A 16,979-nucleotide genomic window follows, 5' to 3' on the forward strand; every position below is an offset into this window, starting at 1 on the left:
GATGCAGGCGGACATGTTAGGTTGCCTTGATCCAAAGGTGGTGCTCTCGATGTCGGAGAGCGCACAACACTAGCAGGTGTTTCCACTTCCCAATGAACTGACGACCTGCCAATCACACTGGCTGTTGCGGGTAAAGAGGTGGCAGGTCTGCGTCCAAAAACATGTGTGACTGCTGTCCCCCCAGTCACAGAGGATGAAGAGGCTGCGGATGCACAAGATGGGGCAGACGGTGGTTGGCCCAGCCGGCTAGGCCGCATTGTAGCACAATGAGCTTCCCACTGCAACTTATGCTTCATATCCATGTGACGGTACATGCATGAAGTACTCAAACTATGTATTTTTTGGCCTCTACTTAGCTTTTGCTGACAAATATTACAGATAACACGAGTTGGGTCATCCTTATCGATCTGAATAAATGCCCAGGCTATGCAAGGCTTAGAGCCCATGTGACCTGAAGAGCCACTACGACTTGTGGTCAGAGGCAGAGTTGTGGTTGAGGATGCAGTTGTTGACGTGCTTCCAGTACTCCGTCTCTGTTCAGGAAGGCGCAACCTAACCTCATCGTCAATAGCATCTGTGATGCCCCGCTGCGCTTGGTATCACAGATCCTACAAGAGTGCATTGATGGAATCCTCCACAAGAGGCCCCCATAAACATTCACACATCTCCACCTTCCACCTCAGACCAGCAGAGGGAGCCCATTAGGGATATAAATAGGGAAGGTGGAGCTAGGCAGTTCAGTTCCTCTGAAGAGTTCCTGCAGTAGAGAAGCCTAAGAGAGGTCAGTCTGCAGTGGAGCTCAGTCTAGTCTAGAGAACGCAGTTAATAGTTCAGCAGTGGAGCACGAGGCTCCTGCTTGCTAGATTCAGGGAGCCCAGATAGAGCTTAAGGTGTGCCGGTGCCGTAAGATCAGTGAAGCGCGGCAAGCTGCCGTTAGTGTGTATAGCCTAGTGAGGGCCCGAGTAGGCCGAAGGCGAGTGGCGAGTTAGTACATAAGGGGCAGAGGAGCTTAACCAGCTCACCCCGAAGCATTTACCGGACACAGGATCCGAGCTTACCGGTATCTCTATAACCCAGTAAGGCATAACCGGAATCCCTGGAGAACTACAAGTCCCAGGATCGCTAAGGTGCTGATATGTAACAGAGCCAGGAGATGCTTAGGCCCCGCATACTGGGAGCGTGAACTCCAAGAGAAGGCCCTACCACAAGGTCAGCCAGCGCAGGACAGAGACAAAGTTAGGCCTAGCTCCAGGCAGGTCAGAAACTTACTACGCAGAGGCAAGAAACAGGAGGCCCTACACCCGCTCATTGGGGAGGATCCTGATATGCACCCTTCACCCTACAGTGCTCCGGGATGTGCCTGAATTTCCACCAGTAAAAGGTACTGAAGTGACTACCGTGTCCGTTCCCGTTCTTGCTCTGACCCAGCTGGGTCTCGCCTGTCCTGCATTCCCCCTGCATACGCTGCCCTGAGACCTAGCTCCACCTGTGGGGAGCTATACCATCGAGCTGCCTTATCACCGGCCTCAGTGGACTGCTGCAGCGCTGGTGCTTGTCACCAGATACCACAGGTGGCGTCATGAACTCTTATAAAATTAACAATTATCCACCCTTTTAAAGAGAGACCCCAGGGTACGGGCCAGGGAGCCGACCACCGCGACATCCCCAAGGCCAGGCAAATGCCCAGGTACCGAGTCATCCCCATCCCCAGGGCTAGTCACATCCTCCTCCACCTCCTCTGCTGACCTCATCGACTGTCTGACTGTGGGTTGACAGTAAGTGGGATCTCCAACCTCGTCATCATCACCCTGTGTGTTATCACACCCGTCGCCCTCAGAGCCAACCTCTTCCTGCCCTGACCGAAAAGTCAAGTTGTCGCTCCAATCAGGTATTTGAGTCTCATCATCGTCTTCTTCATTGTCTCCACCAACAGGAGTTACAGTTTGGGAACAAGGGTCTGCATTATGCTCAGAACCTTCTTCATCTGGTCCTGGATCCAACTTATAAAGTATTTGTGATGTTGAAATTGAGGTGATGGAGAGCCCATTTGAAGGAGCACTTGATATCCGTTGAAGCACCTGCTGTTTTTGTGCCTCATCTAGAATTTGTAGCGATGGGCGTGTCCGTAAGAATGGGATCGTATCACATTGTCCACGAAAAGAAGTCGACATCTTAGTTTGGCTGGAAGATGGTCTTTCTTCTGCAGATGTTACTCCCCCCCCCACCGTGGGGGGCCTCGACCCACCAGCGGACAGGCACCAGTATTGGGATGGGGGGCTGGCCGTCAGGGTCCACCGTGGCTCTGGCACAAACCCGGCGACACAGAGGTGGCACAGGCAGGAACGGACTGGCCATGTCGGCTTCTCACTTTTTGGATTTTAGAAGGGCATGACATGCCTATATCTGTGTCTCCCCCTCCTTTTACTCCTCCACCTCTTTTCTTTTCGCATGACTATATGTACTTGTCACTTTTCCATGTGTTAGTTGTGTCTTCTGAGCAGTTTGTCAGCTTTTGGACACCTTTGAAGGTGTTTTCTATGTGTTTCTATGTGTTTTTGTTTGCCTGCCATTGGTTTTAACGGTGTTCGAAGGTGTTCGACGAACAGTTCGACGAACAGTTCGGCGAACTTGAACACTACGGGGGTGGCTCAACACTAACCACCACTATACCACCAGGGTGACATGGTTCGTGTTGCCATTATTGAAAGTTGTTATGTCCTTATTTTTGGCAGCTTTTGCTTGGAAGGCATAAGCAAAGACTTTGGTAAACCCACTCCCCAATAATGGGAATAATATTTTTAAGATGCTGTACTGTATGGCTCGTGTAAGGGGCATTAAAACTGTCTTGTTAAGCTACTGTGACCTCCACCACTTTTCCAGGGGGCATTCAAACCGTCTTGTTAAGCTACTGCGACCTCCACCACTTTTCCAAGGGGCATTAAAACAGTCTTAAGCTACTGGGACCTCCACGTCTCTTCTGAGGGGCATTAAAAGCATCTTGCTAAACTACTGGGACCTCCACGTCTCTTCTGAGGGGCATTAAAAGCATCTTGTTAAGCTACTGTGACCTCCACCACTTTTCCAAGGGGCATTAAAACCGTCTTGTTAAGCTACTGGGACCTCCACGTTTCTCTTCTAAGGGGCATTAAAACCATCTTGTTAAGGTACTGCGACCTCCATCACTTTTCCGAGGGGCATTAAAACCGTCTTGTTAAGCTACTGGGACCTCCACGTCTCTTCTGAGCGGCATTAAAAGCGTCTTGTTTAGCTACTGCGACCTCCACCACTTTTCCTAGGGGCATTAAAACCGTCTTGTTAAGCTACTGTGACCTCCACATCTCTTCTGAGGGGCATTAAAAGTGTCTTGTTAAGATACTGCGACCTCCACCACTTTTCCGAGGGGCCTTAAAACCGTCTTGTTAAGCTACTGGGACCTCCACGTCTCTTCTGAGGGGCATTAAAAGCGTCTTGTAAAGATACTGCGACCTCCACCACTTTTCCAGGGGGCATTCAAACCGTCTTGTTAAGCTACTGGGAACTCCACGTCTCTTCTGTGGGGCACTAAAACAGTCTTGTTAAGCTACTGCGACCTCCACGTCTCTTCTGAGGGGCATTAAAAGCGTCTTGTTAAGCTACTGCAACCTCCACCACTTTTCCGAGGGGCATTAAAACCGTCTTGTTAAGCTACTGTGACCTCCACGTCTCTTCTGAGGGGCATTAAAAGTGTCTTGTTAAGATACTGCGACCTCCACCACGTTTCCGAGGGGCATTAAAACCGTCTTGTTAAGCTACTGGGACCTCCACGTCTCTTCTGAGCGGCATTAAAAGCGTCTTGTTTAGCTACTGCGACCTCCACCACTTTTCCTAGGGGCATTAAAAGCGTCTTGTTAAGCTACTGTGACCTCCACATCTCTTCTGAGGGGCATTAAAAGTGTCTTGTTAAGATACTGCGACCTCCACCACTTTTCCGAGGGGCCTTAAAACCGTCTTGTTAAGCTACTGGGACCTCCACGTCTCTTCTGAGGGGCATTAAAAGCCTCTTGTAAAGATACTGCGACCTCCACCACTTTTCCAGGGGGCATTCAAACCGTCTTGTTAAGCTACTGGGAACTCCACGTCTCTTCTGTGGGGCACTAAAACAGTCTTGTTAAGCTACTGCGACCTCCACGTCTCTTCTGAGGGGCATTAAAAGCGTCTTGTTAAGCTACTGCAACCTCCACCACTTTTCCGAGGGGCATTAAAACCGTCTTGTTAAGCTACTGTGACCTCCACGTCTCTTCTGAGGGGCATTAAAAGTGTCTTGTTAAGATACTGCGACCTCCACCACGTTTCCGAGGGGCATTAAAACCGTCTTTTTAAGCTACTGGGACCTCCACGTCTCTTCTGAGGGGCATTAAAAGCGTCTTATTAAGCTACTGCGACCTCCACATCTCTTCTAAGGGGCATTAAAACCATCTTGTTAAGGTACTGCGACCTCCACCACTTTTCCGAGGGGCAATAAAACCGTCTTGTTAAGCGACTGGGACGGATCTCCACGTCTCTTCTGAGGGGCATTAAAAGCATCTTGTTAAGCTACTGTGACCTCCACCACTTTTCCAAGGGGCATTGAAAGGTTGTTTTTAATTAACTCTAACCTCCAAGACTCTTCGAACGGGCATTGCATTTGGTCCTATTTTTTTTCAGCTTTTGCTTGGAGGGCATAAGCAAAGACTATGGGAGACCCACTCCCTCATAATGGGAATAATGTTTGTGATATGCTGTACTGCATGGCTCTTGTAAGGGGTATTGCAAGTTCCTCCATCCTAATTTTTGGTAGCTTTTGCTTGGAAGGCATAAGCAAAGAATATGGGAGACCCACTCCCTAATAATGGGAATAATGTTTGTAATATGCCGTACTGCATGGCTCTTGTAAGGGGCATTGCAAGTTCCTCCATCCTAATTTGTGGCAGCTTTTGCTTGGAAGGCATAAGCAAAGACTATGGGAGACCCCATCCCCAATAATGGGAATAATGTTTGTAATATGCTGTACTGCATGGCTCTTGTAAGGAGCATTGCAAGTTCCTCTGTCCTAATTTTTGGCAGCTTTTGCTTGGAAGGCATAGGCAAAGACTGGGAGACCCACTCCCCAATAATGGGAATAATATTTTTAAGATGCTGTACTGTATGGCTCTTGTAAGTGGCATTAAAACAGTCTTGTTAAGCTACTGTGACCTCCACCACTTTTCCAAGGGGCATTAAAACCATCTTGTTAAGCTACTGGGACCTCCACGTCTCTTCTGAGGGGCATTAAAAGCATCTTTTTAAGCTACTGTGACCTCCACCACTTTTCCAAGGGGCATTAAAACCGTCTTGTTAAGCTACTGTTACCTCCACCACTTTTCCAAGGGGCATTAAAACCGTCTTGTTAAGCTACTGCGACCTCCACCACTTTCCCAAGGGGCATTAAAACCGTTTTGTTAAGCTACTGGGACCTCCACGTCTCTTCTGAAGGGCACTTAAAGCGTCTTCTTAAGACACTCTGAACTCCACAGGTCTTCCAAGGGGCATTGAAATGTTGTTTTTAATTAACTCTAACCTCCACGACTCTTCCAACGGGCATTGCATTTCCTCCTAATTTTAGTCTGCTTTTGCTTTTCAATGCAAAGGCGAAAACTAAGGGAGACCCACTCCCCAATAATTGGTAGAAGGTTTTTAGTACGCTTTTATCCACGTCTGTTTCAAGGGGCATCGCAGTTCCTAATAATTTTTGGAAAGCCTTCCATTCACTGCTTAGGCCAACAGTGTACCGGAGACCTAGATGCTATAAATGGAAAAAGCGGTTTAGTTAAGGCCCTCTGATCTCCATGTCATTTCCAAGGGGCATTGGAGTGCCTCGAAATTTTTGGTAGGCATTGCACTCACTGTATGCCCTACAACTGTGCAGCCAAACCGCTCCTTTTGTTACAGAAACATATCCTACAAGACATATCTGGTTGACTGGCCTGATATTGATGTGAATGGTCCCTGTTCCTCCTGCTCTTTCTCCTTTGCTACCACCACATCCATCATTTATCACCTGAAGCTTTGTTTTAACAGGAGTCATAGAACTGGAATAGTAGGAGGAAAACATCAAGCAATCCTCGGAGGAGGTAAGATATGCGCCAAAACGCTGACCACCTCAGGCCTAGTCTCTACTACATACATGCGCTTACATTCCAAGAAAACAAAGCAGATGCTAACTTCTATCATCATCATCATGCTCCTCAACTTGGCACTGTCAACTTCCCTGATGGAGAAGCCAGGGCCCACCGGATTTGTCTTGTTATCTGGCGGGCTCGTCCAATGCTGCCCTAAAGCAGGCCGGGCTAAGAAAAGTGTGTGGAGGGAAGTTGACAGGAGAAATATGGGCGGCTGGGGACCGTTTATGGACACCCGGCTGCCCCCAGGCGGCTGGAGACCATGTGTGGACACCCGGCCGCGGGGCGGCTGGGGACCGAGTATGGACACCCGGCCACTCCCTGGCGGCTGGGGACCGTGTGTGGACACCCGGCCGCCGGGCGCCTGGGGACTGAGTATGGACACCAGGCCGCCAACGCAGCCTTGACGTGGTGGCCAGATTCCGCCTCCACATGCCTAAAAGGCCCAATTTCAAGTGCAAGCAAGCAGTATGGTATTGCAGCCTGGGGGTGGGTGGGTGGCAGGCTGCATACTTACACTTGCATTGCAAGGAATGGGAGAGGTACAATGGAACACTGCCCTGGGACAAGGACTTGAACGGGGATAGTTGCAAGTCCGCAATGACAGGTGCAGGGTGGGAGGCATCTTCGCATGTTCCATGATCAGGTGTTTGGCATGCACACACTACAGCGGGATAGGCTGTCCTTCCCACTAAATGCACTGGGGAGGGCAAAAGTAATGTTTTGGTATGCGCGCTTAATCTTATGTATACGGCACACCGCGACAAATAGGGGTGGCTGGGGACTGAGTATGGATACCTCGCTGCCGAAGCAGCCGTGAGGTAGTGGCCAGCTTCGGCCTCCTCCAAACTAAAAGGCCTCATTTCAAGTGCAAGCTAGCAGTATGGTATTGCAGCCTGGGGGTGGGTGGGTGGCAGGCTGCACACTTACGCTTGCATTCCAAGAAAGCAAAGCAGATGCTAACTTCTATCATCATCATCATGCTCCTCACCTTGGCACTCTGAACTCCCCTGATGGAGAAGCCAGGGCCCACCGGAGGAGTCTGGTTCTCTGGTGGGCTCGTCCAATGCTGCCCTAAAGCAGGCCGGGCTAAGAAAAGTGTGTGGGGGAAGTTGACAGGAGAAATAGGGGCGGCTGGGGACCGAGTGTGGACACCCAGCCGCCGGCGGCTGCGGACTGAGTATGGATACCAGGCAGCCAACGCAGCCATGACGTGGTGGCCAAATTCGTCCTCCACATGCCTAAAAGGCCCAATTTCAAGTGCAAGCAGTATGGTATTGCAGCCTGGGGGTGGGTGGGTGGCAGGCTGCATACTTGCGCTTGCATTGCAAGGAATAGGGGAGGTACAATTGAACACTGCTCTGGGAGAAGGACTTGCACGGGGATATTTGCAAGTCTGCATCTTCTGATGCGGCAAGGATGACTTCTGATGGGCACACTTTTAGGCAGTGACCTGGGAGTCAGAGATGCTTCCAGGGGTCTTCCCCATGCTGTTCCTATGTCTTTTCAGCACTGTATGCATGTGTCACACAGCACATGGCCAGATAAGGTTGTAAAATGTTAAAATGACATTTCCCGGTGAATGCATTTGTCACGGTTGAAAGCAATACAAAAGTGCAAAAACGCATAAAAAATGCTACTTGTGAATATAGCCCAAGGTGTCGAGGATTATTTTTTTTTCTGTTATTTATTTTACCTTACACACAAGTATTTACCCTGGAAAGGAACTTCCTTAACATATTTCACAGGAAAGCAGTTTCAGTTTAGTTTTTGAACGTTTTATTGTGAGCCCTTAAAAGTTGCTTAATACCTCTTACCCATGCTTAACACCTCTTCCCCACGTTGTTGACAGCAGTGACCTGGGGGTCAGAAATTCTTCCTGGGGCGATCCCCATGCTGTCCCCATGTGATTTGAGCACTGTCACTATCGTTTTGGGCACTTGTTAGGCTTTTAAAAAACAGCCGGGGGTGCCGCCGCAAAAATGCTCGGGTCTCCCATAGACTAACATTGGACTCGTTGCTCGGGTCAAGCACCCGAGTATCACGGGGAGCTCGGCCCGAGCTTCGAGCACCCGAGCATTTTAGTGCTCGCTCAACATTAATAAATACGTATCAATCAGGAAAATGCATATATAAATATATGAATAATTAGATACCCCCTATAACATTCTTGCACATTCCCATAAATAAATAGATAAATCCATCAAACAATCAACACGGTGTATAGTACATTATTTATCAGAAGATATTACAAAAAAGAAATGAATATCTCCTCAAAAAAATCATCATTATTAGTGTTGAGCGAACATGCTCGACACTGCTCGGTACTAGCCCGAGCATAACGCTACTCGGGATGTTCGGCGAACACCGAGCATTTCCGGGTTACTCGGGCGGGAGCCCGGGTCTCCGCCCTGCATGTTTGGCGCTCTTTACAGAGCCAATGAACTTGCAGGGATTGCCAGCCAGTCACTGTAATGCCGCAGCCATGTTGTTTGTGGGCATTACAGTGATTGGCTGGCCGCACAGCGTCACCTCGAGTATTTAAAACCGGGCGCCGCCATCTTGGACACAGTCGCTCCGTATCAGACAGTGTAGGGACAGCGCTGCTGATTTAGGGAGAGATATATCCTGCAAAATAGTTAGTGTAGGGTCTGTAAAGGCTGCCAGATCAAACAAACAGTCCTTCTCAGGACTAATATCCATCCCAGGAATATCAGGCAGGCAGGCAGGCAGGCTGTGTAGGAGACGCAGTGATTATACCAGCCAACGCTGCATTACAGTCCTTTCTGCTGCTCCTGTTGCTGAAATTGCTGGACTTAGCTCCAGGTCCCGGGGGCCAGTAAAAATCCTTTTTTTTTATCTAAATCCTCTTTTTTTTTTCCTCCTTCACAATGTACAAATACCCATCTTATTAACCTTTTGGTGCCCCCCCCCCCCCTCCAAAAAAAAGTGTGCTTCTGATTTTTCAGACACAAATATATTTGTTGAAAATAGTCTGGTGTAGGCCAGAGAAATAGAAGGGTGGTTTTGCAGTTCTATGGGCCATTTGTATCTAAAAAAAGCAGTTTGAGTGTGTCGCTCACTGTTCAGCCGCAAATATATATATATTTTAAAAAGCCTGGTATACACCAGTAAATTATTACTGTGGTTTTGATGTTCCAGGGTAAAACATCTCTATTATCCTGTTTTTGGCATTTTTTGCTGTATAAAAATAATAATAGTGTCTCCCTGATTTTTCAGACACAAATATATCTGTTGAAAATAGTCTGGTGTAGGCCAGAGAGACAGAAGTGTGCTTTTGCTGTTCCACGGTAAAAAATCTCTATTATCCTGCTTTTTTGCATTTTTTGCTGTAAAAAAAAAAAAATAGTGTCTCCGTGATTTTTCAGACACAAATATATCTGTTGAAAATAGTCTGGTGTAGGCCATAGAGACAGAAGTGTGCTTTTGCTGTTCCACGGTAAAAAATCTCTATTATCCTGCTTTTTGCATTTTTTGCTGTAAAAAAAAAAAAAAAATAGTGTCTCCCTGATTTTTCAGACACAGATATATCTGTTGAAAATAGTCTGGTGTACGCCCGAGAAATACAAGTGTGGTTTTGCAGTTCCACGGTACAAACCTCTGTATTATCCACTTTTGGGCCATTTGTATCTAAAAAAAACAGTTTGAGTGTGTCGCTCACTGTTCAGCCGCAAATATATATATATGTTAAAAAGCCTGGTATACACAAGTAAATTATTACTGTAGTTTTGATGTTCCACGGTAAAACATCTCTATTATCCTGTTTTTGGCATTTTTTGCTGTATAAAAATAATAATAGTGTCTCCCTGATTTTTCAGACACAAATATATCTGTTGAAAATAGTCTGGTGTAGGCCAGAGAGACAGAAGTGTGCTTTTGCTGTTCCACGGTAAAAAATCTCTATTATCCTGCTTTTTGCATTTTTTGCTGTAAAAAAAAAAAAAATAATAATGTTTCCCTGATTTTTCAGACACAAATATATCTGTTGAAAATAGTCTGGTGTAGGCCAGAGAGACAGAAGTGTTCTTTTGCTGTTCCACGGTAAAAAATCTGTATTATCCTGCTTTTTTTTTTTGCTGTAAAAAAAAAAAATAGTGTCTCCCTGATTTTTCAGACACAAATATATCTGTTGAAAATAGTCTGATGTAGGCCCGAGAAATACAAGTGTGGTTTTGCAGTTCCACGGTACAAACCTCTGTATTATCCACTTTTGGGCCATTTGTATCTAAAAAAAACAGTTTGAGTGTGTCGCTCACTGTTCAGCCGCAAATATATATATATTTTAAATAGCCTGGTATACACCAGTAAATTATTACTGTGGTTTTGATGTTCTACGGTAAAACATCTCTATTATCCTGTTTCTGGCATTTTTTGCTGTATAAAACTAATAATAGTGTCTCCCTGATTTTTCAGGCACAAATATATCTGTTGAAAATAGTCTGGTGTAGGCCCGAGAAATACAAGTGTGGTTTTGCAGTTCCACGGTACAAACCTCTGTATTATCCACTTTTGGGCCATTTGTATCTAAAAAAAACAGTTTGAGTGTGTCGCTCACTGTTCAGCCGCAAATATATATATATTTTAAATAGCCTGGTATACACCAGTAAATTATTACTGTGGTTTTGATGTTCCACGGTAAAACATCTCTATTATCCTGTTTCTGGCATTTTTTGCTGTATAAAACTAATAATAGTGTCTCCCTGATTTTTCAGGCACAAATATATCTGTTGAAAATAGTCTGGTGTAGGCCCGAGAAATACAAGTGTGGTTTTGCAGTTCCACGGTACAAACCTCTGTATTATCCACTTTTGGGCCATTTGTATCTAAAATAAACAGTTTGAGTGTGTCGCTCACTGTTCAGCTGGAAATATATATATATTTTAAAAAGCCTGGTATACACCAGTAAATTATTACTGTGGTTTTGATGTTCCAGGGTAAAACATCTCTATTATCCTGTTTTTGGCATTTTTTGCTGTATAAAAATAATAATAGTGTCTCCCTGATTTTTCAGACAGAAATATATCTGTTGAAAATAGTCTGGTGTAGGCCAGAGAGACAGAAGTGTGCTTTTGCTGTTCCACGGTAAAAAATCTCTATTATCCTGCTTTTTTGCATTTTTTGCTGTAAAAAAATAATAATAGTGTCTCCCTGATTTTTCAGACACATATATATCTGTTGAAAATAGTCTGGTGTAGGCCAGAGAGACAGAAGTGTGCTTTTGCTCTTCCACGGTAAAAAATCTCTATTATCCTGCTTTTTGCATTTTTTGCTGTAAAAAAAAAAAAAATAGTGTCTCCCTGATTTTTCAGACACAAATATATCTGTTGAAAATAGTCTGGTGTAGGCCATAGAGACAGAAGTGTGCTTTTGCTGTTCCACAGTAAAAAATCTCTATTATCCTGCTTTTTGCATTTTTTGCTGTAAAAAAAAAAAAAAATAGTGTCTCCCTGATTTTTCAGACACAAATATATCTGTTGAAAATAGTCTGGTGTACGCCCGAGAAATACAAGTGTGGTTTTGCAGTTCCACGGTACAAACCTCTGTATTATCCACTTTTGGGCCATTTGTATCTAAAAAAAACAGTTTGAGTGTGTCGCTCACTGTTCAGCCACAAATATATATATATATTAAAAAGCCTGGTATACACCAGTAAATTATTACTGTAGTTTTGATGTTCCACGGTAAAACATCTCTATTATCCTGTTTTTGGCATTTTTTGCTGTATAAAAATAATAATAGTGTCTCCCTGATTTTTCAGACACAAATATATCTGTTGAAAATAGTCTGGTGTAGGCCAGAGAGACAGAAGTGTGCTTTTGCTGTTCCACGGTAAAAAATCTCTATTATCCTGCTTTTTGCATTTTTTGCTGTAAAAAAAAAAAAAAAAATAGTGTTTCCCTGATTTTTCAGACACAAATATATCTGTTGAAAATAGTCTGGTGTAGGCCCGAGAAATACAAGTGTGGTTTTGCAGTTCCACAGTACAAGCCTCTGTATTATCCACTTTTGGGCCATTCGTATCTAAAAAAAACAGTTTGAGTGTGTCGCTCACTGTTCAGCCGCAAATATATATATATTTTAAAAAGCCTGGTATACACCAGTAAATTATAACTGTGGTTTTGCTGTTCCACGGTAAAAAATCTCTATTATTCAGGTTTTAGTAGTTTTTTCCGTAAAGAAAAACAGTAGTGTCTCCTGACTGTTGTGACACAAAAATATATCTGTTGAAAATAGTCTTGTGTAGGCCCGACATCCCAGTCTGGTTTCGCAGTTCCACGGGTCAAATCGCTGTACTATACAGTTTTGGGCCTTTGGTATCTAAAAAAAAAGCAGTTTGAGTGTGTTGCCGCAAATATCTCTATTTAAAAAAGTGTGGTATACCCCAGTAAACAATAACTGTGGTTTTCCTCTTCCACGGTTCTAATCTACTCTTTATTACCCTTTTTCCATTGATAGTGCAAGTGTAAGCTATTTTACTTCATTTACATTGGGCAAGTCGCGTGACAAGGGATGTGGAAGTGGACGTTCTGGTGATGGTTCGTGCAGAGGACGGGGCCGTGGCCAAGGTGAAAATGTGCCACAACCAACAGCCACATCTTCTCGCTCCCACTTCTTGACCGAATTACTAGGGAAGCACAGAACAACACCAGTATTGAGAACTGATCAGTGTGAACAGGTTATTAATTGGATAGCAGACAATAGTTCCAGTTACCTGGGCACCACCACCTCCGGTCTGTCTTCCACACGGTCAACTCTTAGTAGCCGTGAGTCTCGACCGCATACTCCTCCTCACCCTGATGCTCCTTCCTCCCACCATGCCGAGTGTCGTCAGACAGCAAGTGATCCCACACTTGGAGCTCTGAAGAGCTGTTCACTGGTCCATTTCCATATTTGGGCCCCTCGCCTGATACGCTTGAAGTGGTGGAAGAGGAGATCCCATGTTGCGATGCCCAAATATTTGAACAGCCACGGCCACAGGAAGTCGACGTTGGCAATCTGTCACAAGAGGTGGACGATGACGAGACACAATTGCCAGGAAGTGTGGAGGAGGATCGTGGTGCGCAAGTGGAAGAGGAGGTAGTGGTGGATGATCGAGTAACTGACCCAATGTGGAAGGAGGACATGCAGAGTGAGGCCAGCAGCACACAGGGGGAGGGAGGCAGAGTACCCCAACAGGCAGGAAGAAGCAGTGTGGTGGCCGCAGACAGAAGGCAGGCAACCGTTCCCCGTAACACCAACACGAGGGACATTGCCAGTACAAGCGGTAGGTCTTCCAGAGTCTGGAATTTTTTTAAAGACTCTGCTGATAACCCCAAAAAGGCCATATGTTCCACCTGCCATGCCAGCATCAGCAGGGGTGACAAAACTACCAGCCTGACCACCAACAGCATGATCAGGCACATGGCAGCAAAGCACCCGACTTTGTGGGGCGAAACCCAGGGTCCACAACCAGTGTCAGCGGGTGTCACCACTGCTTCTTCCACTGTTGTGCGTGCAATAGAACCCCCTGTTGTGTGTGCAAGGCAATCCCCTGTCCATACTGCATGTAAAGATGCCCCCTCCTCTCAGTCTTCACTTGTTATGGCAGTTTCTCAAGAAACAGCATCAACGTCCACGTCCACGTCCTACCGCAGCGTTCAATTGCCCATATCCCAGACCTTTGAACGAAAGCGGAAATTCGCAGCTAACGCCCCACAGGCCACAGTCCTAAATTCGCACATTTCACGACTGCTTGCATTGGAAATGCTGCCTTTTAGGCTGGTGGAGACGGAATCCTTCCGCAATCTTATGGTGGTGGCTGTCCCTCGGTACTCGGTCCCCAGCCGACACTATTTTGCCCGGTGTGCCATCCCCGCACTACACAAGCACGTGTCCCAAAGCATCTGCCGTGCCCTCAACAACGCAGTTACAGGGAGAGTCCACCTGACAACGGACATGTGGACAAGTGCTTGTGGCCAGGGACGGTACATCTCTCTGACGGCACACTGGGTAAACATAGTGGACCCAGTCGGACCTTGGGACAGAACACATCCTCCCCACACTGAGGATTGCAGGCCCTGAGCATCCTCCTCCTCCTCCTCCTCCTCATGTTCAGCCTCCATCTCAGATATCACCACATCAGTTACAAGCTGGAAGCATTGCAGTACTGCCTCCGCCAAGCGGCAACAGGCTGTGCTGAAACTCATAAGCTTAGGTGATAAACCTCACACTGTTTGTGAGTTGTGGACAGCTGTGAAAGAGCAGGCAGATCTGTGGCTGAGACCGCTGAACCTACATCCCGGCATGGTCGTGTGTGACAATGGCCGTAACCTGGTGGCGGCTCTGAGGCGAGGTGAGATCACACACGTACCATGCCTGGCTCATGTGCTTAACCTCATGGTTCAGCGGTTTCTTAAATCGTACCCCGAGTTGCCAGATCTGCTCGTGAAAGTACGCCGCCTGTCAGCTCATTTTCGCAAGTCGGCTACAGCTTCCGCCACCCTTGCTGTGTAGCAGCAGCGTTTGCAGCTTCCGGCACACCGACTGGTGTGTGATGTCCAAACACGTTGGAACTCTACCCTCCACATGTTGCAAAGGATTTGTGAGCAGAAGAGAGCAGTTGTGGAGTACCAGCTGCAACAAGGCCGTCGATATTCAGGTCAGACTCCACACATAAGACCTCAGGAGTGGACCTGGATGTCTGACATATGTACCATCCTGACAAACTTTGAGGAGGCCACCAAGATGGTGAGTAGCGATGACGCCATCATTAGTGTCAGCATCCCACTTGTCTGTCTTTTGCAAAGCTCTCTGCAGAGAATTAAAGAGGAGGCATTGCAGCCAGAGTATGATGAGATGGATCAAGAAGCCGTAGCAGGCGATTACACACAGCCCAGCCTCAACTCATCCCAACGTGCATTGGGGGACAAAGAGGGAGAGGAGGAGGAGGAGGAGGAGGAAGAACAGGAGCTGCTATCATGCGTTGTAGATGGTAGTACAAGTGTCATACTGTCGGTTCAGCGTGGGTGGTCTGAGGACAGGGGGGAGGAGGAAGAGGAGGAGGAGGAGAGCATGGTCAGTCGTCATCTTGGTGAGGACACAGAAATCTTGCCCGTTACCAGTCTGGCACGCATGGCTGACTTTATGTTACGCTGCCTTAACCGTGACCCTCGCGTTGTCAAAATGTTGGGTGACAGTCATTACTGGTTGGTGACACTTCTAGACCCCCGCTACAAGGAGAACTTTCACTCTCTTATTCCTGAGGTGGAGAGGTCTACAAAAATGGGGCAATACCAGAAGGCCCTTGCTGCAGAACTCTTAAAAAAATTCCCATCTGAACACGCTAGCGGCAGAGGTCACAGTTCGTTGCCCAACCAAGGCGTACAGGTGAGAGAGATGCAACTCCAATCCAGCAGAGGCAGGGGAACACTGTCAACGTTCTGGGACAGTTTTCTGACACCCGCCCAGCTTACAGGCCCTGAGGCGCGGGGTACTCTCACAAGGAGTGGAAAGTTTCAAAAGATGGTGAGGGAGTACCTTGCCGATCGTACCAGCGTCCTCCGTGATTCCTCTGTGCCTTTTAATTATTGGGTATCCAAGCTGGACACTTGGAATGAACTCGCTCTGTACGCCTTGGAGGTCCTGGCCTGCCCTGCCCCTAGCGTGTTATCGGAGCGTGTTTTTAGTGCCGCTGGGGGAATTATAACTGATAAGCGCACTCGCCTGTCAACTGACAATGCTGACAAGCTGACCCTTATCAAAATAAACAAGGGCTGGATTGGGCCAGACTTCTCATCACCACCAATTGACAGCAGAGTAACATAAAGTCAAATCCACTGTGTTATTTCGGGAGGTGTATTCACATGCATCGCTTCACACCCACACATGGGTATACGCTTCCTCGTTTCGGCTGTTTAATCTTCTTCTCCTTATCCTCAGCCTCCACCACCACTATACCACCAGGGTGCCAGCATTGCAAGTTCCTCCATCCTAATTTTTGGCAGCTTTTGCTGGGAAAGCATAAGCAAATACCATGGGACACCCACTCCCCAGTAATGGGACTTATGTTTGTAATATGCTGTACTGCATGGCTCTTGTAAGGGGCATTGCAAGTTGCTCCATCCTAATTTTTGGCAGATTTTGCTGGGAAAGCATAAGCAAATACTATGGGAGACCCACTCCCCAATAATGGGACTTATATTTGTAATATGCTGTACTGCATGGCTCTTGTAAGGGGCATTGCAAGTTGCTCCGTCCTAATTTTTGGCAGCTTTTGCTGGGAAAGCATAAGCAAATATTATGGGAGTCCCACTCCCCAATAATGGGACTTATGTTTGTAATATGCTGTACTGCATGGCTCTTGTAAGGGGCATTGCAAGTTGCTCCGTCCTAATTTTTGGCAGCTTTTGCTGGGAAAGCATAAGCAAATACTATGGGAGACCCACTCCCCAATAATGGGACTTATGTTTGTAATATGCTGTACTGCATGGCTCTTGCAAGGGGCATTGCAAGTTGCTCCGTCCTAATTTTTTGCAGCTTTTGCTTGCAAGGCATAAGCAAATACTATGGGACACCCACTCCCCAATAATGGGACTTATGTTTGTAATATGCTGTACTGCATGTGACGCGCCCCCTGGGCCGTGTGTACACGTGTGTGGGATACCCGGTGCCGGGTCTCTGGGGTCTGTAGTCTCCGTGGCGGTGACCCTGTCCCGTGGCTTAGGCTGGTCAAACCAGTGGCAATCTTTCTTAGGTTTTGAGGTTAATTGTCCGACTGCGCCACCCGTGGATTGCGGTCAGGGA

This window comes from Phyllobates terribilis, unplaced genomic scaffold (genome assembly GCF_046119375.1).
Source record: "Phyllobates terribilis strain yellow unplaced genomic scaffold, ASM4611937v1 Scaffold_11__3_contigs__length_659146591, whole genome shotgun sequence".
Taxonomy (NCBI): Eukaryota; Metazoa; Chordata; class Amphibia; order Anura; family Dendrobatidae; genus Phyllobates; species Phyllobates terribilis.